This window comes from Ranitomeya variabilis, chromosome 6, assembly GCF_051348905.1.
Source record: "Ranitomeya variabilis isolate aRanVar5 chromosome 6, aRanVar5.hap1, whole genome shotgun sequence".
Taxonomy (NCBI): domain Eukaryota; kingdom Metazoa; phylum Chordata; class Amphibia; order Anura; family Dendrobatidae; genus Ranitomeya; species Ranitomeya variabilis.
Genome location: NC_135237.1, coordinates 268,427,652 through 268,452,568, shown reverse-complemented (window position 1 = coordinate 268,452,568; position 24,917 = coordinate 268,427,652). Strand labels below are relative to the sequence as shown.

Here is a 24,917-nt window from a genome sequence, read left to right as displayed (position 1 = left end):
AGTTGACCAGCGATTTCTCATTTTGCCAACAAAATTTACAAAACCATTTTTTTAGAGACCACATTACATTTAAAGTTACTTTGAGGGGTGTACATGACAAAAAATACCAAAAAGTGACACCATTCTAAAAACTGCACCCCCAAAGGTGCTCAAAACCACATTCAAGAAGCTTATTAACCCTTTATGTGCTTCACAGGAACTGAAGCAATGTGGAAGGAAAAAATTTACATTTAACTTTTTTTTCAAACATTTTATTCAGAACCAACTTTTTTTAATTTCATAAGTGTAAAAAAAGAAAATGAAACACAAAATTTGTTGTGCAATTTCTCCTGAATACGTCAATACCCTATATGTGGGGGTAAACCACTGTTAGGGGCACGGCAGAGCTTGGAAGGGAAGGAGCGCCGTTTGACTTTTTCAATGCAGAATTGGCTGGAATTGAGATTGGTCACCATGTCGCATTTGGAGATCCCCTGATGTGCCTAAGCAGTGGAAACCCCCACAATTGACACCATTTTGGAAACTACACTCCTTAAGGAACTTATCTAGATGTGTGGTGAGCACTTTCAACCCCCTATCATGATATGTACTTTTGCCCTGTCCTGTATTTGAATAATATGCCATTTGATGTATGTAACTGTTCTCTGGTTTCTGTTAGGTGTAATTTATGTATTTTCTTGTGCTGGGAGTTCACCTGTAACAATATGTCTCCTTCCCCCAATACTTGCAGCCCTAAGCTATAATGTAATTAAGCTTTGTCAACATCACTAGTGAAGAATAGCCATTCTTCCTCACAGCAGGTGGCTAGTCAAATGTACATACTAGATAGACTAAGCGGAGCCGACCAGTCTAGAATCTTCTGGTGGACCCAACCATTGAATAGAAGGTGTGACCCCTACCCCCCTTCATGGGCGGATCCCAGGAGCTCAGACAATCCATTCTTATTTTTGAGATGAGATGTGAGTTGATCCTTAAAGGAGAAGGAGTGGGGATTCTTAGCTGAGGCAAGACTCCCACGTCCATCTGTGACTGCGGAAGCGAACGGGGCAAGACTTGAGCTGAGGACATATCTCGTCGTTCGTGAGATTGTTTTTGGATCCCTTGGACTCGTGTGGACTATTGCTTTGTTAGCTGGCACAAGGATTATCGGGAGGTGCCCCCGAATCTATTCTGTTGGACTCGTGGAAGGACTATTGTTTCGTTTATCGGGTGCGGGATTACTGGAAAGCACCTCCAGATCTGTTTCTTTACTTGGACTTATTGTGGACTTCTCGTGGACTTGAAGGACATTATGGATATTTTATGTTGTATGCTACCTGCTTTAATAAATCTCGTTGGATCGTCCCTCGGCCTGTTGTCCCTTCCTGCTCTGCCGTACACCCCGTCACACCCCCAAGTGCATCACAGAAGTTTATAACGTAGAGCCGTGAAAATAAAAAATCCTATTTTTTCCACAAAAATGACATTTTTGCTCCCACATTTTTATTTTCACACCAGTAACAGGAGAAATTAGATGCCCAAAGTTGTTGTGCAATTTCTCTTGAGTACGCCGATACCCAACATGTGGGGGTAAACCACTGTTAGGGCGCACGGCAGATCTTGGAAGGGAAGGAGCGCTGTTTGACTTTTTCAATGCGGAATTGAGATCAGACGCCATGTCGTGTTTGGAGATCCCCTGATGTGTCTAAACAGTAGAAACCCCCCCCAGCGTCGGACTGGAGTAGTTTGGGCCCACCAGAGAAAATCATCCTAGGGGCCCACCATGCTTAAGGGGTACTAGCTGCAGAGTCTTCTCTTAGCTTTCACCTAGTCACGCACTCTTATTGGCAGCAGATAATTTTGTGGAAAGCAGACAAGTGCTGCCAGGAACAATTATATTCTATAAGCACAGAAAGATTTTATTATTTAGACATCATACACACACTAGACATGACACTTACACACCAGTCACACGCTAGACACAGGATACATACACACGACGCACACCAGTCACACGCTAGACACAGGATACTTACACGTGACACACACTAGTCACGCTAGACACATGATACATACACGTGACACACTAGTCACACGCTAGACACAGGATACATACACATGACACACACCAGTCATACGCTAGACACAGGATACATACACGCAGGGCTGCCATCAGGAATTTCAGGGCCCCATACTGGCAAAATTTTTGGGGCCCCCTTGAGACTCCGCCCAGGCTCCACCTCCACCCATCGAACCTTCCACAATCCCACTGCCCACTCTTGGAAAAACTCCACTTCTGCATCCCATCCTCACCAATCACACATTATCAGTTCCCATCGAATACCATATCATATACATAGCCAACAGCTTTTGTTTAGGCCAAAAGATTTTTTTCATCCACCACCACAAGGCAGACTCTTTTGGGACGGTAATACTCTATTTTAACATCTTAAAAATTTCTTTAAATATCCAATATTGTTTTAGGTCCATTTTTTAGTTTTCTTCAAGGGAATGAGTCACATACATTTTTTTAAATGACCAATATCACCATATATAAGAGACAAATACCGTCACGCCATGACAAGTCCATATATTACCATCACATAGTGACCGAATAATACCACATCAAGGGACAAATACCATCACACCATAATCAGACAAAATATTACCACCATATAGTGAATAGATAATAATGACAAACTGAAAGGATCTGCCATATAGTGTATGTCCGAATGTTCCACTGTTGAACGGAAAAAATTGGGACCCAGCGGTGGCTTCCAGAAAAGGAACGGTGACAAAGCATGGGCCACTCTCCATTCATTTCCATAGGAACTCCAAAAATTTCTGAATGACCCAGGTGGGACCTTTATGTAACATACTGTAGATGATATATCCCATCAATATGCCATAAATATCCCTGATGGGACAGGGAACTTTCTAATTACATGGTCAAGATATGCAGACATACACCTGTACTTTAGTCAGAGATAAGTATACGCTAATAAAACCTTATACCCCCATAAAGTGGCCATATTGTGCTCAGGTAACAGGTCTGTGCAGTCAGCAGAGGATTATTACGCTCTGACTTTATAAGTCTACAGCACTGATCTGACCATTCTTGGGAGAGGTAACAAGTACTGATGAGCGAGCACGCTCGGGTGGTGGTATTTGTGACTGCTCGGAGATTTCGTTTTCCTTGCGGAAGCTGAATGATTTGCGGCTACTAGACAGCTTGATTACATGTGGGGATTCCCTAGCAACCAGGCAACCCCCACATGTACTAGGGCTGGCTAGAAGCTGTAAATCATGCAGTTGAGTCAACAAAAACTAAATCTCCAACCACTAACAAATACTCGGACACCACCCGAGCGTGCTCTGGCAAAAACGAGCAACGAGTATACTCGCTCATCACTAGTAACAAGGACCTTTCTGCCGTCTTCACTTGTCTTTGATAGTGGATACTTGGAAACCATTATGGAGGGTTTTTTTTGCATTTTGTCGTTCCTCTGTTATTTCTCCTGAAAATCTATGAATAAACTGACAAATGGCTGATACAATTCATCTGTGTGCCTATCCAGTCTAATCTTGGCTGATCACCGCCGACAGTATCAGACTGTATGGACCATCTTATTTAGGAGGGGAATGGTCACCCCTAGATGTCAGTTAGGCCTGGGGTACAGATTTTGCAATGTGACTGATTTAACCCATCAAGTGACAGTTGCAGTTCTAAGAATTGCACGGCATGCAGTAAATTGCTTTGTACAGCATCTGTTGCCCTATAGGTAACATCAGGTTGTGTTTGCTTAGGCCAGGCGCTGTACGCACATTTCCAGGAGTAGCAATAGAGGAACTGCACAACAAAGGGTCCACAGGCTTTACATATTACAGGGGTTGTCCACTACTAGGACAACCCCTTCTTGATGTTAATGTTTGGCACCAATAAAATAATAAAGCCTATACTCACCTCCCGTGCTGGCACCGTTCCCGCAGCGTCGGCAGTCGCTCTCCACGGGGCTCTCATGCAGTGTTGTGTCACACATGTAATAGTTTGTGAAAATATAAAATGAGACTTCAGCGACCATATAAAACTGACATGATAATCAGCACGGACCCTGACCGCACTTATCTCTACACCTACATATAGGGAAATATCTGCTGTTTTACTGCGTGGACTATTGCGTCCATTATATAACGACCATAATGATAAATATGAGAATGCAGAAATACTGGATCCCACCCGTGCTCTGAAGATGTTCACACACTGCTTTTTTTTAAGCCAGTTTTCTGCTATAAAAAATGGAGTGTTGGCAGGAAAAATGCTGCGCACATTATGTGCATTTTTGATGCATTCATTTAAAAAGGTAAAAGAAATGCAGCAAAAACACTGGAAGAATTGACACGCTGCATTTTTTCAAAAGAATGCACAACACAAGAAAAAAATATTTTGCGGCTACTGTAAAATGCTCACTTATATATACTTACAGTATACCAGTATATGACGTCTACTCACGCATTATAGGTGAGGTGTGTTATTACAGATAAGACTCTTTGAGGGAGATACTTCATGAACATACACACATGCATTGTGTGCTGGCATTAGGGTATGTGTCCACTTTCAGGATTACATCCAGATTAGCTGCGGATTGAACGCCGCGTACAACCGCAGCGTTCAACCTGCAGCGTCCAGATGTTACAGCATAGTGGAGGGGAGTGTAGGAAATCCCGTCTCCACTATGCGTGCGAACACACATCCGGCAGCCCTGCGATTCCGGACATGGGGCGCTTCTTTATAGAATGCAGCATGCGCTCCGTCTCCGCAAGGTAAATCACAGGGCCCTATGTATGGGGTGCGGAGATTCTGGATGTGTGCAATGAACACATTTGGAATCACTGTGCGTACAGAAGGGGGCGGCACTTTGGGTGGAGCGGGTTTTCCGCTCCGTCCAAAGCGCCAGCAATCCAGCCCATGGACACATACCCTTAGGGTACAGAGCGCAGCGCTCATCTGCACGCATGGCCACTCTACACTGATAGCACTATATACAGGTCCTTCTCAAAAAATTAGCATATAGTGTTAAATTTCATTATTTACCATAATGTAATGATTACAATTAAACTTTCATATATTATAGATTCATTATCCACCAACTGAAATTTGTCAGGTCTTTTATTGTTTTAATACTGATGATTTTGGCATACAACTCCTGATAACCCAAAAAACCTGTCTCAATAAATTAGCATATTTCACCCGTCCAATCAAATAAAAGTGTTTTTTAATAACAAAAAAAAAACCATCAAATAATAATGTTTAGTTATGCACTCAATACTTGGTCGGGAATCCTTTGGCAGAAATGACTGCTTCAATGCGGCGTGGCATGGAGGCAATCAGCCTGTGACACTGCTGAGATGTTATGGAGGCCCAGGATGCTTCAATAGCGGCCTTAAGCTCATCCAGAGTGTTGGGTCTTGCGTCTCTCAACTTTCTCTTCACAACATCCCACAGATTCTCTATGGGGTTCAGGTCAGGAGAGTTGGCAGGCCAATTGAGCACAGTAATACCATGGTCAGTAAACCATTTACCAGTGGTTTTGGCACTGTGAGCAGGTGCCAGGTCGTGCTGAAAAATGAAATCTTCATCTCCATAAAGCATTTCAGCCGATGGAAGCATGAAGTGCTCCAAAATCTCCTGATAGCTAGCTGCATTGACCCTGCCCTTGATGAAACACAGTGGACCAACACCAGCAGCTGACATGGCACCCCACACCATCACTGACTGTGGGTACTTGACACTGGACTTCAGGCATTTTGGCATTTCCTTCTCCCCAGTCTTCCTCCAGACTCTGGCACCTTGATTTCCGAATGACATGCAAAATTTGCTTTCATCAGAAAAAAGTACTTGGGACCACTTAGCAACAGTCCAGTGCTGCTTTTAAGTGGCTTTACCTGGGGAATGCGGCACCTGTAGCCCATTTCCTGCACACGCCTGTGCACGGTGGCTCTGGATGTTTCCACACCAGACTCAGTCCACTGCTTCCTCAGGTTCCCCAAGGTCTGGAATCGGTCCTTCTCCACAATCTTCCTCAGGGTCCGGTCACCTCTTCTCGTTGTACAGCGTTTTCTGCCACATTGTTTCCTTCCAACAGACTTACCATTGAGGTGCCTTGATACAGCACTCTGGGAACAGCCTATTTGTTGAGAAATTTCTTTCTGGGTCTTACCCTCTTGCTTGAGGGTGTCAATGATGGCCTTCTTGACATCTGTCAGGTCGCTAGTCTTACCCATGATGGGGGTTTTGAGTAATGAACCAGGCAGGGAGTTTTTAAAAGCCTCAGGTATCTTTTGCATGTGTTTAGAGTTAATTAGTTGATTCAGAAGATTAGGGTCATAGGTCGTTTAGAGAACCTTTTCTTGATATGCTAATTTATTGAGACAGGTTTTTTGGGTTATCAGGAGTTGTATGCCAAAATCATCAGTATTAAAACAATAAAAGACCTGACAAATTTCAGTTGGTGGATAATGAATCTATAATATATGAAAGTTTAATTGTAATCATTACATTATGGTAAATAATGAAATTTAACACGATATGCTAATTTTTTGAGAAGGACCTGTACATACATACATATACTGTACATTATATATATATATATATATATATATATATATATACACACACACACACTGTACACTACACATTCCCTACACTGTATACTGCAGATACACTATTACATATACAAGGATCATCTCCAGTATATCCATAGACACTTATTTACAAACATGAAAATACATATACTGCACACTATATACACACATACTATCGTACTCACACTATTATATATACTTACCTATCCTGCAGGGCCTTCACCACCTGCCCCATCATCCCAGGAAAGCAGACAGCAAGGGCAGAAGTCAATAGGACGAGCCCCCTCTACAGCAGAAGGCTATGATGGCTGCTTCCTCTTCCCTTACAGACACTTGGTCACCCCCCTCCCCCTCCTCTGGTCCCGACTGCAGAAAGTGATGTCAGTACAGGGAGACTTCCTACACAGCAGTTTCCTAACCAGTACTGGAGTTATGGAGGGACAGTGTAGTGTAGTGTAGTGTAGTACAGTGCAGTGCTGTAGCACAGTGCAGTGCTGGCAGCTTGTTCCCACTGCAGCCCAATGAGAAGCCCTAGTTCTGGAACCACTAGGAGGCAGCATCACAGAATTGCTTACCTTTTCTGGCTCCTCCAACCTCTTCCTGCAGAGCTCCAGTCAGTGCTGCTGTCATGTTCAGAACTTAAGGAGTAGGTGAGGGTGAGAGAAGATGGAGGCGGCACCGGGCTCTGCACAGTGCACACACACAGCGCAAGAGCCGAGGTCCTTGTGCATCGCATCTGCTGCAGTGAGTGCGGCCACATCAGACAGGAGCAATGCAGTCTGCCACTGGAAAGTGCCTCCCCTGTCCCTGGGGCCCGATTATCTGGAGGAAAACCAGTGGGGCCCGAAGTGTGTGAGACATGGTGCCAGCATGTCTCAGTCAGTCAGGGACCTCCCTCTTTGCCTCTCCTCACCGGGCCCCTTACACATGTAAGGGTAGTACTGCCCTGATAGCGGCCCTGCCGCTGGGTGCACGCAATCGTGAATACAGGGCAGAGCAGGTACTAATGAATGAGGCAGGAGTCTGGTGCAGGTGAGGGGGAGGGCCCACTGGAGGGCGGGCCCACCGGAGGATTCTCCGATCTCCCGGTGGGCCAGTCGACCCTGAACCCCCCACAAGTGACACCATTTTAGAATCTAGACCCCTTAAGGAACTTATCTAGATGTGTGGTGAGCACTTTGAACCTCCAAGTGCTTCATAGAAGTTTATAACGCAGAGCCGTGAAAATAACAAATCATTTTTTTTCAACAAAAATGATTTTTTTTTAGCCCCCAATTTTTTATTTTCCCAAGGGTAACAGGAGAAATTGGACCCCAACTGTTGTGGTCCAATTTGTTCTGACTATGCTGATGCCCCATGTGTGAGGGTAAACCACTGTTTGGGCACCTGACAGAGCTCAGAATGGAGGGAGCACCATTTGACTTTTTGAATGCAAGATTGGCTGTAATCTATGGTGGCGCCATGTCATGTTTGAAGACCCCTTGATGTACCTAAACAGTGGAAACCCCCCCAATTCTAACTCCAACCCTAACACACCCCTAACCCTAATCTCTACCCTAACCATAACTCTAATCACAACCCTAGCCCCAGCACACCCCTAACCCTAATCCCAACCCTAACCATAACCCTAATCACAACCCTAACCCCAACACACCCCTAACCCTAATCCCAAGCATAACCATAACCCTAACCACATCCCTAACCCTAATCCCAACCCTAACTACAAACCTAACCCCAACACACCCCTAACCCTAATCCCAACCCTAACCCTAATCCCAACCCAACCCTAATCCTAATTCTAACCTTAATCCCAACCCTAATCCTAATCCCAACCCTAATGTCAGGACTTTGAACATTTTTTACCTTTTGTGCATTACTGCCCTTTTCCAAGATGGCTTTTTTTTCTTTTCATGTGCACTGTGTCTCCTGCTATAAAACTCCACCCCAGCCTTCAGTCTGTGCTAGAGTATTCTGCCTTGCATCCAGCTCCTGACCTTTGATTACTCCCTGGCTGTACACCTGCTCCTGTGAACCTGTGTGGTTATCCTGCTACTCTGCTCTGAGTTCCTGCTGCATACACAAGTTTCCAGTAATCCTCCTTCATCTGCTGTTCATGTTTACTTCCATCTGCATTTGCTGGTCATGTGTTATGATCCTGGTGGTAGGATCTCAAACTGACCTGACACATATACCCTGAATATATAGGACAAGTTCTGGGGATGTGGAAGCTATACTGACCGCAATCCTGATCCTATCCAAACACACTAAAGGCAGCTGTGGAGCGTTACCTGAAAACCTAGACGCCTCGTCACAGCCTGAGAAACTGACTACCCCTAGAGAGAAAGCAAAGACCTCACTTACCTCAGAGAAATATCCCCAAAGTTTTAGATAGCCCCCCCACAAATAATAACGGTGAGTTAAGGGGAAAACACAAACGTAGAGATGAAACAGGTTTAGCAAATGAGGCCCGCTAATACTAGATAGGCAGATAAAGATAGGTGTCTGTGCGGTCAGTACAAAAACTATCAAAAGTAAACCACGCAGAGAATACAAGAACCCCCACACCGACTCACGATGTGAGGGGCGCACTCTGCACCCCAGAACTAACCAGCAAGCAAAAAATCACATGAAAGCAAGCTGGGCTGAACTCATAATATAATGAGAAACGTTTTCAAGGAAATAATGAGAAACTGAACAAGCAAACTTAGCTTCTCATAGCAGGAGACTGGTCACAAGGAATATTCAGGAGAGCACAGGATCAGGACTGAATATACCGACAGCAGGCGACAAGTAAAGGTCCAGGTGAGTTAAATAGGCCCAGCCTAGCAGGAGATGAAACAGCTGACCCCAGCCATATCGCTAAAGGCCACCAGAGGGAGCCCAAGAACAAACTCACACAGTACCACTCATGACCACAGGAGGGAGCCCGAGAACGGAATTCACAACAGTACCCCCCCCTTGAGGAGGGGTCACCGAACCCTCACCAGAGCTCCCAGGCCGATCAGGACGAGCCAAATGAAAGGCACGAACCAAATCGGCCGCATGGACATCGGAGGCGACAACCCAGGAATTATCCTCCTGACCATAACCCTTCCATTTCACTAAGTACTGAAGTCTCCGTCTCGAAATACGAGAATCCAAGATCTTCTCCACCACATATTCCAACTCCCCCTCGACCAAGACCGGAGCAGGAGGATCAACAGAAGGGACCACAGGCACCACATATCTCCGCAACAATGACCTCTGGAACACATTATGAATGGCAAACGATGTTGGGAGGTCCAAACGAAAAGACACAGGGTTGAGGATTTCCAAAATCTTATAAGGACCGATGAAACGAGGCTTGAACTTAGGAGAGGAAACCTTCATCGGGACATAACGAGAAGACAACCATACCAAATCCCCCACACGAAGTCGGGGACCCACACAGCGACGGCGGTTAGCAAAGCGCTGAGCCTTCTCTTGGGACAAAGTCAAATTGTCCACCACATGGTTCCAAATCTGCTGCAACCTATCCACCACAGAATCCACCCCAGGACAGTCAGAAGACTCAACCTGATCCGAGGAGAAACGAGGATGAAAACCAGAATTGCAAAAGAAAGGTGAAGCCAAAGTAACAGAACTAGCCCGATTATTGAGGGCGAACTCAGCCAATGGCAAAAAGGTCACCCAATCATCCTGGTCAGCAGAAACAAAACATCTCAAATAAGTTTCCAAGGTCTGATTAGTTCGTTCGGTTTGACCATTCGTCTGAGGATGGAAGGCTGACGAAAAAGACAATTCAATGCCCATCTTAGCACAAAAGGATCGCCAAAATCTGGACACAAACTGGGATCCTCTGTCGGACACAATGTTCTCCGGAATACCATGTAAACGAACCACATTCTGAAAAAACAGTGGCACCAAATCGGAGGAGGAAGGCAACTTAGGCAAGGGTACCAAATGGACCATTTTGGAAAAACGATCACAAACCACCCAGATGACAGACATCTTCTGAGAGACAGGAAGATCCGAAATAAAATCCATGGAAATATGCATCCAAGGCCTCTTCGGGACAGGCAAAGGCAAAATCAATCCACTGGCACGAGAACACGAAGGCTTGGCCCGAGCACAAATCCCACAGGACTGCACAAAGGAACGCACATCCCGCGACAAGGAAGGCCACCAAAAGGATCTCGCCACCAAATCCCTGGTACCAAAAATCCCAGGATGACCTGCCAACACCGAAGAGTGAACCTCGGAAATAACTCTACTGGTCCATCTGTCTGGGACATTCAGTCTCTCCGGTGGACAACGGTCAGGTCTATTGGCCTGAAACTCCTGCAACACCCGTCACAGATCAGGAGAGATGGCAGACAAAATCACCCCCTCTTTGAGAACACCAGTCGGTTCAGAAGCTTCCGGGGAGTCAGGTACAAAACTCCTAGAAAGGGCATCAGCCTTCACGTTTTTCGAACACGGAAGATATGAAACCACGAAATTGAAATGAGAGAAAAACAACGACCATCGAGCCTGTCTCGGATTCAACCGTTTGGCAGACCAGAGATAAGTCAAATTCTTGTGATCCGTCAAGATTGTTTGTTTCTGACCAAATACTTATTTTCCACCATAATATGCAAATAAAATGATAAAAAAACAGACAATGTGATTTTCTGGATTTTTTTGTCTCAGTTTGTCTCCCATAGTTGAGGTCTACCTATGATGTAAATTACAGACGCCTCTCATCTTTTTAAGTGGTGGAACTTGCACTATTGCTGACTGACTAAATACTTTTTTGCCCCACTGTATATACTCACCCTCGGACGCGCCCTGCTTCTTTCCGGCAGCCTTCCTTCCTAAGAATCAGCCCTTCCAGGACCTTCGGTGACGTCACGGTGACGTCGCGGCTTGTGATTGGTCGCGCGAGCAGTCACATGGGCGGCCGCGCGACCAATCACAAGCCGCGACGTCACCGCGACGTCACCGCAAGGTCCTGGAAGGCTGATTCTAAGGAAGGAAGGTTCCCGCTTAGTACCAGGGCGCATCAGAGGGTAAGTATGGCGATATTTTTTATTTTAATTCTTTATTTTACACTTAAATATGGATCCCAGGGCCTGAAGGAGAGTTTCCGCTCCTTCAGACCCTGGGAACCATTGGAAACCCAATGCACTGCATTGGGTTTCGAGTTTCGTCTGACCCCGACCCCGACTTTTTTATAGGATCGGCCGATTTCACTCAACCCGACTTTTGAAAAAGTCGCGTTTCGTGAAACCCGACCCGATCCTATAAATGTAAAGGTCGCTCAACCCTACTCACCAGCAGTGGCACCTATCTTTTTTGTAAAGAAGGATGGGACCCTGAGACCCTGTGTTGACTATCGAGAACTCAATAAGGTAACAGTACAAAACCGTTACCCTTTGCCTCTGATTCCCGAATTAATGGAAAGAGTCCGCCATGCTAAGGTGTTCTCTAAACTGGATCTTCGTGGGGCTTATAATTTGGTGCGTATTCGTCCTGGGGATGAGTGGAAGACAGCATTCAGATGCCGGTATGGACACTTTGAATCTCTTGTGATGCCCTTCAGGCTTTGTAACGCCCCTGCAACATTTCAACACCTTGCTAATGACATTTTCAGAGATTTGTTGGACCAGTTTGTAGTGATCTATTTGGACGATATACTAATCTTTTCTGACTCTATACAGGAACATGAAGAACATGTCAAAACTGTTTTAAGACGTCTGAAAGAGAACCATCTGTATATTAAGCCGGAGAAATGCGAGTTCCATCGTTCTGAGATACAGTTCTTATGTTATATCATCTCTCCCCAGGGGCTGAACATGGAATCTGGTAAGATTAAGGCTATCCTTGACTGGCCGGTACCCAAGAACGTTAAGGAGGTCCAAAGTTTTATTGGTTTTGCAAATTTCTACAGACGCTTCATTCGAAATTTTTCTGATATTGTCCGTCCCATTACTTCCTCGACAAAGAAGGAAAAGCCCTTTAAGTGGTCATCACAGGCTGAAGAAGCTTTTGATCGGCTTAAAGTCTATTTCACATCAGCACCGCTGTTGATACACCCAGATCCAACACTTCCTTTCATTGTGGAGGTGGACGCTTCTGATAATGCTTTGGGGGCTATTCTCTCCCAAAGAACTGAAGAAAAGGGTTTGCTACATCCTTGTGCTTTCTTTTCCCATAGACTAACCTCAGCAGAGAAGAATTACGACGTGGGACACAAGGAATTGCTGGCTATTATTGCGGCTTTCAAAGAATGGAGGCATCATCTGCAAGGAGCTGCACAACAGATCATAGTGCTAACTGACCATCGCAATCTCGAGTTCCTTAGATCCGCTAGATGTCTTTCTCCTCGTCAGGCTCGTTGGAACTTATTTTTAAATCAATTTAACTTTGTTATCTCGAACCGTCCAGGTTCTCGTAATGGGAAGGCTGATGCTTTATCCCGAATCCATGCTGCGGATTCCGTACCTGGAGCCCCCGTCCAAGACCATTCTATCTGATGCCAATTTCATCGGAGCTATCCACGATCAGGACTTGTGGAAGGAGTGCAGGGAGGACTATGACGGTGATGTATTTCTGGCCAACCCACCTGTGGATATTAATCTTGTCTTTAAGGGTGGCATGTGGTTCAGAGATCGACGTATCTACGTCCCGGAGGTCGTCCGTCTGCAGATCCTTAAGTTGGTACATGACTCCAAGTTGGCTGGTCACAGGGAGGTACAGAAGACAGAAGAGTTCCTGAGCCGATTCTTCTGGTGGCCAACTTGCCTGAAGGATACAAAGGACTATGTTCTCTCTTGCGAGGTATGTGCCCGTTACAAGACTCCTCATGTGGCACCTACGGGTCTTCTACAACCATTACCTGTTCCATCACGCCCTTGGGGGTCTATATCAATGGACTTTATTGTGGAGCTGCCTACATCGGGGGGCATGAATACAATCATGGTGGTAGTTGATCGCCTGACTAAAGCTGCTAATTTTGTTCCATGCACCGGCCTCCCCTCAGCTAAAGATACAGTGAACTTGGTTATACAGAATGTCTTTTGGTTGCATGGGGTTCCGGATGAGATCATCTCTGACCGTGGAGTACAGTTCACTTCAAGATTCTGGAAGGGGTTTTGCTCTGCACTAAATATTAATGTCTGTCTCTCTTCTGCTTACCATCCCCAGACAAATGGTCAGATTGAGCGTACCAACCAGACGCTGGAACAATATCTAAGATGTTATGTCAGCCATCTCCAGGATGATTGGTTGTAGTTGTTGCCATTAGCCGAATTTTCATATAATTCTCAGAGCACCTCCACTAAATTTACACCTTTCTTTGCCAATCTGGGTTATCATCCGTGTATTTTACCTGGGTCTCCAATTAATTCTCCAGTTCTGGCAGTGGAGGAAAGGCTGCCTGCGATGAGAAAGAATCTGGAGGTTCTGAAGGAATCCCTGACCACAGCTCAAGAACGTTATAAGATATCGGCTGATAGATTCCATAAACCTGCACCCATGTTCAAGGTAGGAGATTCCGTGTGGTTAGCGACTAAGAATCTGAAGTTAAACATTCCTCCACAAAAACTTGGACAGAAATCCATTGGCCCTTTCAAGATCAACGGTATTGTGAGCTCTGTGGCCTGTCGGCTGAAGCTGCTTAGGACTATGAAGGTACACCCAGTTTTTCATGTATCTTTACTAAAGCCTGTATCTCCTAATACCTTCCAGGGACGTGTTGTGCCACCTCCATAGCCTGTGGTGATTGATGGGCAAGAACAATTCATGGTGGAGGAAATTATTGATTCCAGGATTCGCAGGAATCGGCTTCCAATATCTGATAAGATGGCAGGGATATCCCCCTGAGGAAGACTCTTGGGAACCTGTGGAAAACATCAATGCCCAACAGAAGATTTCTCGTTTTCATCAGAGATTCCCTGAGAAACCAGATCCAGGATCATCCTGAGGCCGCTTCTAAGGAGGGAGTAATGTCAGGACTCTGAACATTTTTTACCTTTTGTGCATTACTGCCCTTTTCCAAGATGACGTCTTTGGTTTCATGTGCACTGTGTCTCCTGCTATAAAACTCCACCCCAGCCTTCAGTCTGTGCTAGAGTATTCTGCCTTGCATCCAGCTCCTGACCTCTGATAACTCCCTGGCTATACACCTGCTCCTGTGAATCTGTGTGGTTATCCTGCTACTCTGCTCTGAGTTCCTGCTGCATACACAAGTTTCCAGTAATCCTCCTTCATCTGCTGTTCGTGTTTACTTCCATCTGCATTTGCTGTTCATGTAAGCTGTTGATCCTTTGCAATAACCTGAGACTATTAACCAGGCCTCCCTGGTTGAGCTAAGATAAGATTTGAACTGCCTAATAAGCATATCTATCTGTGCCTGGACTAAGACAAGGATTTATTCGTGTCAAGTATCCTCAAGAATAATTGTGCTTCATAGACTTTCTGCGTGATTGCATTTTCCTCTGAAGTTTCCTATAGACTGCTAAGCTGCATTTAATATTTACTCCAAGTGTTGTGGACTTGAGTTTCTCTCTGCACTTGTTTGAATCACCGTGTGATAATATAGACTTTACCACTTATAAAACTGTGTCCTGTAGTTGTCTTGTTCCACGCAAAGAGTCTCCTGAGTTATCCCCTATAATTATTACACCAAACCCTAATCCCAACCCTAACCCTAATCACACCTCTAACCCCAATTCCAACCCTAACCCTAATCTCAATCCTAACCCTAATCTCAACCCTAACCCTAATATCAACCCTAACTTTATCCTCAACCCTAACATTAACCCCAACCCTAACCCTAACTTTAGCCCAATTCATTTTAGGGGAAAAAAAACAAAATAGAATATACAACCAAGGTTCAAAAAAACTAAGCAAAACCAAAGAAAACCTTGTATCTTAGCAGATAATAAACTATTAAATTAAATTAAAACCAACTCTTTATTACTTACTTTAAAATTTTAGACAGACCAGTCAACATACAAACAACCGTGCTAGGCTGTACCTGCCCCTCACACTGTTAATCCTAGACTGCCCTGCCTTGCAGCGGAGGTTGGCACCCTATACATATATATACGAGATAGGCGCCCCCGCTCAACGGAGGCTATCCCTATGACTCCTGTATGTCAATCTACAGATAATGTGATACATTTAGACCATCATTCTGACATAACAGGAAAATACAATAGCGGCACTTATAGGACAGTGTGAAAAAGGGTGAATAACCAATAAACAATATAAAGTGCAAAAAGTGCTAGATACACACTAAGTACCTCTCAAAAGCCCTACAAAATGTGCCAAGCACCAATCAGGCAAGCTATATGGGTACAGGCTTGGATGCTGCAGCATCTATTCATCTAAGCCTCCTGATGAGCCATGTTTGGTGAAACGCGTTGAGGCGTTTGGTTATGAATACATCAGAAATGACAAGTACCCCGTTGGTGTAACTGGTATATGTATATATCGCAATGTGGGATCACAGTTATTTATCAGTACTGTACCCATATAGCCTGCCTGATTGATGCTTGGCCATAACATTGTAGGCCACTTGAAGTGACATTTGTTTTTTTCATTTAGCACATTTTGTAGGGCTTGTTGATAGGGCAAGCCGTCGTGGAGTGGGGGCGCTGCATCCGCTGAACAGTAGGGCGCCAACCCCCCCTGACAGGCAGGGGGGAGATCAGCAGGGAACAGTTACAGAGAGGTACTTAGTGTGTATCTAGCACTTTTTGCACTTTATATTGTTTATTGGTTATTCACCCTTTTTCACACTGTCCTATAAGTGCCGCTATTGTATTTTCCTGTTATGTCAGAATGATGGTCTAAATGTATCACATTATCTGTAGATTGACATACAGGAGTCATAGGGATAGCCTCCGTTGAGCGGGGGCGCCTATCTCGTATATATATATGTATAGGGTGCCAACCTCCGCTGCAAGGCAGGGCAGTCTAGAATTAACAGTGTGAGGGGCAGGTACAGCCTAGCACGGTTGTTTGTATGTTGACTGGTCTGTCTAAAATTTTAAAGTACGTAATAAAGAGTTGGTTTTAATCGTTTATTATCTGCTAAGATACAAGGTTTTCTTTGGTTTTGCCCAATTCATTTTAGCCCAACTGTAACACTAATGGGAAAATGGAAATAAATATATTTTCATTATTTTATTATTTTTCCCTAACTAAGGGGGTGATAAAGGGGGAGGTTTATTTACTATTTTTCTTTATTTTGATCACTGTGATAGGGTGTATCACAGTGACCAAAATGAACCAATAGGAAAAATCTCCCTATTGTTGCCAAGTGTCCGCGGGCAGATCTCGGCGGGCGCACTACGCATGCGCCCGCCATTTTCTTCCTGGAAGAAGACACGGGAGGACGCAGGAGTATGAAAGCGAGTCCAGGCATACCGGGGGACATCGGGGGGACCCTATTTCTCTCTCCTCTGATGTGCGATCATATCGGAGGAGAGAGAAATTAAATGGCAAATCGCCCTTTTTTTTTGGCGGTCGCCGTTATACGGTTAATAATGGAACAATTTTAAGGGTGCCAATACTTTACATCATTACTGCAGTTGCCAATGATTGTGTATTGGCCTCCTATAATTAAGGTAATATTTCAGCCTTAGTTGCTCTATACATATGTCTGAAGGTAAATTATCTGGTCTATCTTGGATACCACTACTTTTTTAATTGCATTGTGACACAGGGAATAGAATGATGTGTAGGCGTTTTAATTATATTCCGTGTGTAGAATGTATTCATACCTACATGTATCAAGAATAGAAAATTTACTTCTGACCATATGGTGAAAGCATAAAGAGATAAACTTACCATTTACTTGCAGTAAAAATGTAAACATTTCTTGTTGGGTAAGAAACAATATACTTTATATAATTTTTTTCAGTTCTTTGAATATACCTCTGATAATGAGATCAGATACAATACACGTCAGCCTGATGGTTGCGTGGCAACAGATCAAGCCTCTGAAATCCTCACTATATCCTTATGTCGAGAAAATGGGCAAAGTGTGCCTGAAAACCAAAAATTTCTTTTGAGAAAGGTATTGTACCTAATATTCATGAAAAACATTCTCATATTTTAAGAAAACTTAAGAAATAGTTTAGCAGCTAGTTAATACATAAATAGCAGTTTAACAATTAGTTAATGATTTACTTTGGAGGGTAAATATGTAAGAAAAAAATGGTTAAAAAAGATAATAATGTCATAAAAAAATTATGTCTAGGTATCTTTCTAAGTGTTGTGGTTAAAAAAACAATAGCTTGTTGTGTACATTGTTTGATGGATTGAACAAAAAATATCCTGAAAATGCCAGTAATAAGATTTCCAAAATATGCTAAAAATGTTCATTAAAATTTGGTGGAAAAAGAAATTGAAAAAGTGCTCAGGAAATGAGCAAAAAGACAGTTAAAAAGACTTCCGGCTTACAAAAGTACAAAGAGAAGGAGCAATTCCTGAAGCATGTTTTACTTGAAAAATAGATTTTATTGACCACTGGAAAAAGATTCAGTGTGAACATAACCTATGAACTTATGCTCACACTATAATTGCATACTTTCGAGCCCACTCATACTAATTGCTGCTGCAGGTAGTTAAAACACACAACCCATCAATGCGAAATAGTAAATAAATATAATAATTAAATAAAAACCACTGTGATGTTATGTCACATAACAATTGATGTGATATTGTGTGCCTGTACTGATGAGCATATACAAGAAAAAAACACTTACCATGTGGAGTGAACATAAGTGTATATGCAAGTATAGTGTCCTCCTAACATATGACACAGCTCAGCTCTTAGTAACTGTAACAATGGCATCCATTCATGGTGCCGCTTTATCCTCCCAGCAGAGACGCCCACATGCTCACTGCCATGGCAGCTTGGTGGCATCTCAAGCAAAGCGATCGGTGCGCGCACGCTTCCTACTTCTTATAGGAGCAGCACATACACTACGGAAATACCCCAAGTCTATAGCTAGGAAGCATTAGATATTTAAGGCACCCTCCTCTGTAGGGTGGTGCCTGAGCACCTTAGTGTTTACTATGTGTTAGCCCACTAGTTCATTGAAAGGTCCCTGTTACTGAACATGTACTGCAACCTTGCACCAGAGTCTGTCTTGTGCTTTTGTACCGTCCTGCTTCTCTATACCAGTCCTACTAACTGTTTCGGTACCCATCCTGAGACCCTGTACTGGAGTCTGTCCTGTGTTCTTGAAACCACCCTGTCTAAATGAGCTGTTCTGTCGGAATCTGAAACCTCCCATTTGAATCCTTACTGGTGTCCATTCTGCCAGTGATCCTGATCTGTCTGCTATTCCGAGTCCGTACCTGATCCATGGGGTCACCTGCTGCAGTATAGGGCCCTGCTCTCGAGTGGTACTTGGTGGCTACCTGCAGCTCAAGTCTGAGCTCACCATCAGAGGCACTAATGAAGACTAGGTAGCTGATTAATAGCTGCTATCAAACAGGCAATCCCCGCATGTGTTGTGCCTGTCTAACAGCTGCGAATCGTGCAGCCATGGGGGACTCAAACATATACTGTGTGCAGAATTATTAGGCAAGTTGTATTTTAGAGGATTATTTTTATTATTGATCAACAGCTATGTTCTCAATCAACCCAAAGGACTCATAAATATCAAAGCTTAATATTTTTGGAAGTTGGAGGTTTTTTTTTTAGATTTGGGTATCTTAGGAGGATATCTGTTTGTGCAGGTAACTTATACTGTGCAGAATTATTAGGCAACTTAATAAAAACCAAATATATTCCCATCTCACTTGTTTATTTTCACCAGGTAAACTAATATAACTGCACAAAATTTTGAAATAAACATTTCTGACATGCAAAAACAAAACCCCCCAAAATTAGTAACCAATATAGCCACCTTTCTTTATGACACTCAACAGCAGACCTGGGCAAGATGCGGCCCGCGGGCCGCATCCGGCCCGCCTGACGATTTTAAATGGCCACCACCGCTCGGCCAGCCGCCAGAGACAGTGCAGCGGCTGCACGTCGCTACGGCGCTACCAGCCAGGTTCCCCTTCCCTGCTGTTTGCCACTCCAGCGCCTGTGCGCCCTGCCCTGAAACCCCTGTCTGCTGAGAGGCGCTGAATGCCGCTGGCACTTCCGCATCAGGGAAGCGCCAGCAGCAGGTGACGTCACTGAGCGTGTGACAGGCTGCTGCGGTGCTCCTTCGTCCGTTGCGCTGGCCGCCGGTGTTCTGTGCGGCTGTACTGTAGCGTACTTGGAGTCGGACAGTGACGTCGGTTGGGCGGGTGCCGGTGGTCAGTGGTAAGTGCTCTATACCGCGGCCGCGCAGACCGGGTAATGGAGCTGCCTGGCGCCTGCATGCATGGGGGGGAGCAGCAGCCAGCCCTGGGGGGGATGCGGATGGGGGCAGCACAAACAGGACATTATGGGGCAGAATTATCAGGATTCAGGACAGTATGATGGGGGCACAAGTGACAAATCAGGACAGTATGGTGGCACAAGTGACAAATCAGGACAGTATGGTGGCACAAGTGACAAATCAGGACAGTATGGTCACCATACTGTCCAGATTTGTCACTTGTGCCACCATACTGTCCAGATTTGTCACTTGTGCCACCACACTGTCCAGATTTGTCACTTGTGCCACCATACTGTCCAGATTTGTCACTTGTGCCACCATACTGTCCAGATTTGTCACTTGTGCCACCATACTGTCCTGATTTGTCACTTGTGCCACCATACTGTTCTGATTTGTCACTTGTGCCACCATACTATGGGGGCACAAGTGACAAATCTGGACAGTATGGTGGCACAAGTGACAAATCAGGACAGTATGGGGGCACAAATGAAATCTGGACATTATGTGGGCACAAATGAAATCTGGACATTATGGGGGCACCAAAATGAATTCTTGCCCCGGGTGCCAGAATCCCTACATACGCCTCTGGGCACGCTTACAGGTCCTGTGATCCGTGACTGTGTGTTGTGGTTCTATGTATGCTCACCTCCAGCGGCAGCCGGACAGCAATGTAATGCTGAGTTAATTATATTAGTCTGGCCCTCTAAAACCATCCAAATTTCTCATGCGGCCCCATGGCAAAATTAATTGCCCACCCCTGCTCAACAGCCTTCCATCGATTGATTCTGTCAGTTGCTTGATCTGTTTACGATCAACATTGCGTGCAGCAGCCACCACAGCCTCCCAGACACTGTTCCAAGAGGTGTACTGTTTTCCCTCCCTGTAGATCTCACATTTTATGAGGGACCACAGGTTCTCTATGGGGTTCAGATCAGATGAGCAAGGGGGCCATGTCATTATTTTTTCTTATTTGAGACCTTTCCTGGCCAGCCACGCTGTGGAGTAGTTGGAGGCATGTGATGGAGCATTGTCCTGCATGAAAATCATGTTTTCCTTGAACGATACCAACTTCTTCCTGTACCACTGCTTGAAGAAGTTGTCTTCCAGAAACTGGCAGTAGGTCTGGTAGTTGAGCTTCTCTCCATGCTCAACCCGAAAAGGTCCCACAAGTTCATCTTTGATGATGCCAGCCCATACCAGTACCCCACCTCCACCTTGCTGGCGTCTGAGTCGGAGTGGAGCTCTCTGCCCTTTACTGATCCAGCCTCTGGCCCATCCATCTGGCCCATCAAGAGTCACTCTCATTTCATCAGTCCATAAAACCTTTGAAAAGTCAGTATTAAGACAATGTAAAACAATGAAAAAAATATTATAATGTGTAAAAATATTTTTAACAATATCCCTAAATAAAGAATAAATAAATAAATATATTTTAAAAAATGTATTTATGTAAATTAAAAAAATTAATAAAAGTACACATATTTGGTATTGCCACGTCCGTAACGACCCGCTCTATAAAACTGTCCCACAATGGTTTTTTCCTTGGCTTTTTGCTAGGTTCACGAAATGCTAAAACTGACCGACCATTTTGATTCTCCAGGTCATTACGAGTTCATAGACACCAGACATGTCTAGGTTATTTTTTATCCAAGTGGTGAAAAAAATTCCAAACTTTGCTAAAAAAAAAAAAATTGTCTCCATTTTTCGTGATCTGGGGTCGGGTGATGGCTTATTTTTTGAGCACCAAGCTGACATTTTTAATAATACCATTTCGGTGCAGATACAATCTTTTGATTGCCCGTTATTGCATTTTAATACAATGTTGCGGCGACCAAAAAAATGTAATTCTGGTGCTTCAAATATTTTTCTCGCTCGCCATTAAGCGCTCAGGTTAATCCTTTTTCTATTGATAGATTGGGCGATTCTGAATGCGGTGATGCCAAATATGTGTATGTTTGATTTTTTTTAAAATTGTTTTATTTTGAATGGGGCAAAAGAAGGGTGATTTAAACTTTCATTTTTTTTAAATTTTTCATATTTTTTAAAACATTTTTTTTTTACTTTTGCCATGCTTCAATAGCCTCCATGGGAAGCTAGAAGCTGGCATAGCCTGATCGGCTCTGCTACATAGGAGCGAAGCTCAGATCGCTGTTATGTAGCAGAATTACTGCATTGTTATGAGCGCCGACCACAGGGTGGCGCTCATAGCAATCTGGCATCAGCAACCATAGAGGTCTCAAGAAGACCTCTGGTTGTTATGCCGACGCATCGCTGACCCCCGATCATGTGACGGGGGTCAGCAATGCGCTCATTGCTGGCCAGATGGCCGGAAGCGGTAGTTAAATGCCACTGTCAGCGTTTAACAGCAGCATTTAACTAATTTATAGCGGTGGGTGAATCGCGATTCCACCCGCCGCTATTACGGGCATCAAAGCAGGGGATTTGACCTCGGACATACTATCCCATCCGAGGTCAGAAAGGGGTTAAAGGAAATAGAGGGGGCTTCCACATTACTGGTAGTACAAAGGCTCAGGAAAAGCTAAATGACTCCTTCCCCACAAAAGAATTTCAGCAAATTCTCCTCTCCCAAATCCAAATGCCCCCTCCCTTCCGAGCCCCAGTGTGCCTAAATCATGTTTAGCACCCATGTTGTCATTTCTGTAGTGATAAAAGCCCGCCTAACTTATGGGTGCGTGTCTCCAGAAACATGAGCCACGCATAATGTACTGGTGCCTGCAACGTACTGGTCCCTAAAACGGCAGTTTGCAATTTTCACTCAGCAAAATCCATTGCTGTTTGTTTCTGGAAAACACCCGTAGAGTCAAAATCTTCACTAAATCTGTAGATAAATTCCCAAAGGGTTATAATTTCCAAAATGGGGTCACTTGAGGGGGGATTCTGCTTTTCTAGCACTTAGGGGCTCATTATTTGGAGTCCGCAAATTAGTCTGGGAAAATCTGCGCTCCAGGAGGCAAATAGCGCTCTGTCCCTCCTGAGTCACTTCTTATGGCAAAGTAGTACTGTACAAGTGCAGCGCCCCAGAGTCCAGGTCCTTGCAGTATTGTCGCTCTTCCACCAGGGGGAGTAATGGTATGTCTGATGGCACTAAAGGAGTTCACCTGACCAGGTATCACAGTCACACACTACACTTCACACTCCGACCACCAGGGGGAGCAAAAGGTTCTATCTAATAGGCCACTCCTCACACTCGGGTAAAACTGGGGGTTGGATTGGAAGTTAGTCAGAGAAAGCTGCTGGGTGAGACCCAGGAAAGACCTGTCAGGCAGATGGGGAGAAGGAGGAACATCTGAGCTGCAGACAGAGGTCCCTGTCAGGGGTGGGATCCTGGCAGAGACTTAGCACGAGATAGAACGTTACGGAGCTGCACCTGCACCCCATTGCGGCAGCATCCTAGGAAAGGACAAGAAGCAGAGTATATTGTGGAGAAGTGAGGAACCAGATCAAAGCACAAGGAGATAATACCGGGAGGAGTTCTGCCTCAAGATCGGCAACATCCTCCTGAGGCGCGTAGCCGGTGGCCGGAACACCGAGGGAGTAATAGGCTCTACGCATTACTTCAAACTACGGCAGGACAGTTAATTCCAAGTTGGCTGCCCAACCTTTAACCTAATGAAGACAACGGAGGCAAATTGTGGGAGAGGGGCGTCTCTAGGGTCCCTATAAAATAGCTCCATGCCTACCCCATCATACGGGTCGTCCTATCCATACCATCTGGAGGACGGAGAGAGAGAATATCAGAAACATACACGACAGTTGTGAGGACTATCCCGTGGTGCTCAGCAGGGAGGTACTACAACACACAGGCGCAAGTAGGAAGGCTACTGATTTCCACCTGCAAAGGGAACTCTGGATGTGCCTTCGGACCGGCCGGATTCAGCCAGCCCTGTTAGCAGTGCTCTGGATTGTGGATGCTGAAGTCTTCAGTAAAAGGTAAAGAGACTGAAACCCTGTGTCCTCGTTATTTACTGCGACCTACACCATCATCATCTATCTTACTGGGAAGCCCTGGGGACACACTTCACCTGTGGGAAGGTATTCCATCTAGCTGCCATAACATCACCCCAGCGGACCCCTAAGCAGCGTCAGTCACCCTGACCGAACACCACAGGTGGCGTCACGAACACTTGACAAACTTCACCCTTTGATTGGGCGCCCCTGAGCAGGGCCACGGACCGGGTCAGGCCACCGTGACATCCCCAGAACCGAGACAGAGGGACCCGGTACCGAGTACCCCACTGCCCTGCGCCTGGGGGCGCTCCACATCCACATATGGGGTATTTCTATATTCAGCAGAAATTGTGGGACAAATTCTGGTGCCAATTTTACCCATTTCCCAGTGTGAAAATGTAAAACTTGGGGCTCACAATCTTGGTGGTAAAAATGTAAATTATTTTTTCTTCACTACCCAATGGTATAAAAGTTTGTGACACACCTGTGGTGTCAATATAATCACTGCACCCCTAGATGAATTCATTGAGAGGTTTAATTGGTAAAATGTGGTCACTTATTGGGGGTTCTGCTGTTCTGGCACCTCAGGGGCTCTGCCAATGTAACATGGCACCCTCAAACAAGTGTAGCAAAATCTACACTGTAATATGGCGCTACTTCCCTTCTGAGCATTGTACTGTGCCTCAAAAGTAGTTTTTGACCACATATGGGGTATCGGCGTACTAAGGAGGAATTGCACAACAAACTTTGGGATCCATTTTCTCCTTATTGCCCTTGTGAAAATACAAAATTTGTAGCTAAAAAAGATTTTTGTGGGAATAAATTTGATTTTGTTTTATTTTCACAGCTTAACTTTATAAACTTAGTGAAGCACCTGGGGGTTCAAGGTTCTCTATACACATCTAGATAATTATTCCATCAAATTTTGCATTCAAAAAGTCAAATAGCGCTCCTTCCCTTCTAAGCCCA

General features: G+C 44.7%; 1 long non-coding RNA gene and 1 pseudogene across 1 annotated transcript in view; one reads left to right on the top strand and one right to left on the bottom strand.

Annotated features, from left to right (window-relative positions):
* Nucleotides 1–24,917, bottom strand: part of LOC143782298 (uncharacterized) — a 906,302-nt gene that overhangs the window by 324,092 nt on the left and 557,293 nt on the right. The gene's annotated exons all lie outside the window — the stretch shown is intronic.
* The window catches only part of LOC143782103 (polypeptide N-acetylgalactosaminyltransferase 12-like), a 268,248-nt pseudogene that overhangs the window by 204,071 nt on the left and 39,260 nt on the right, over nt 1–24,917 (top strand).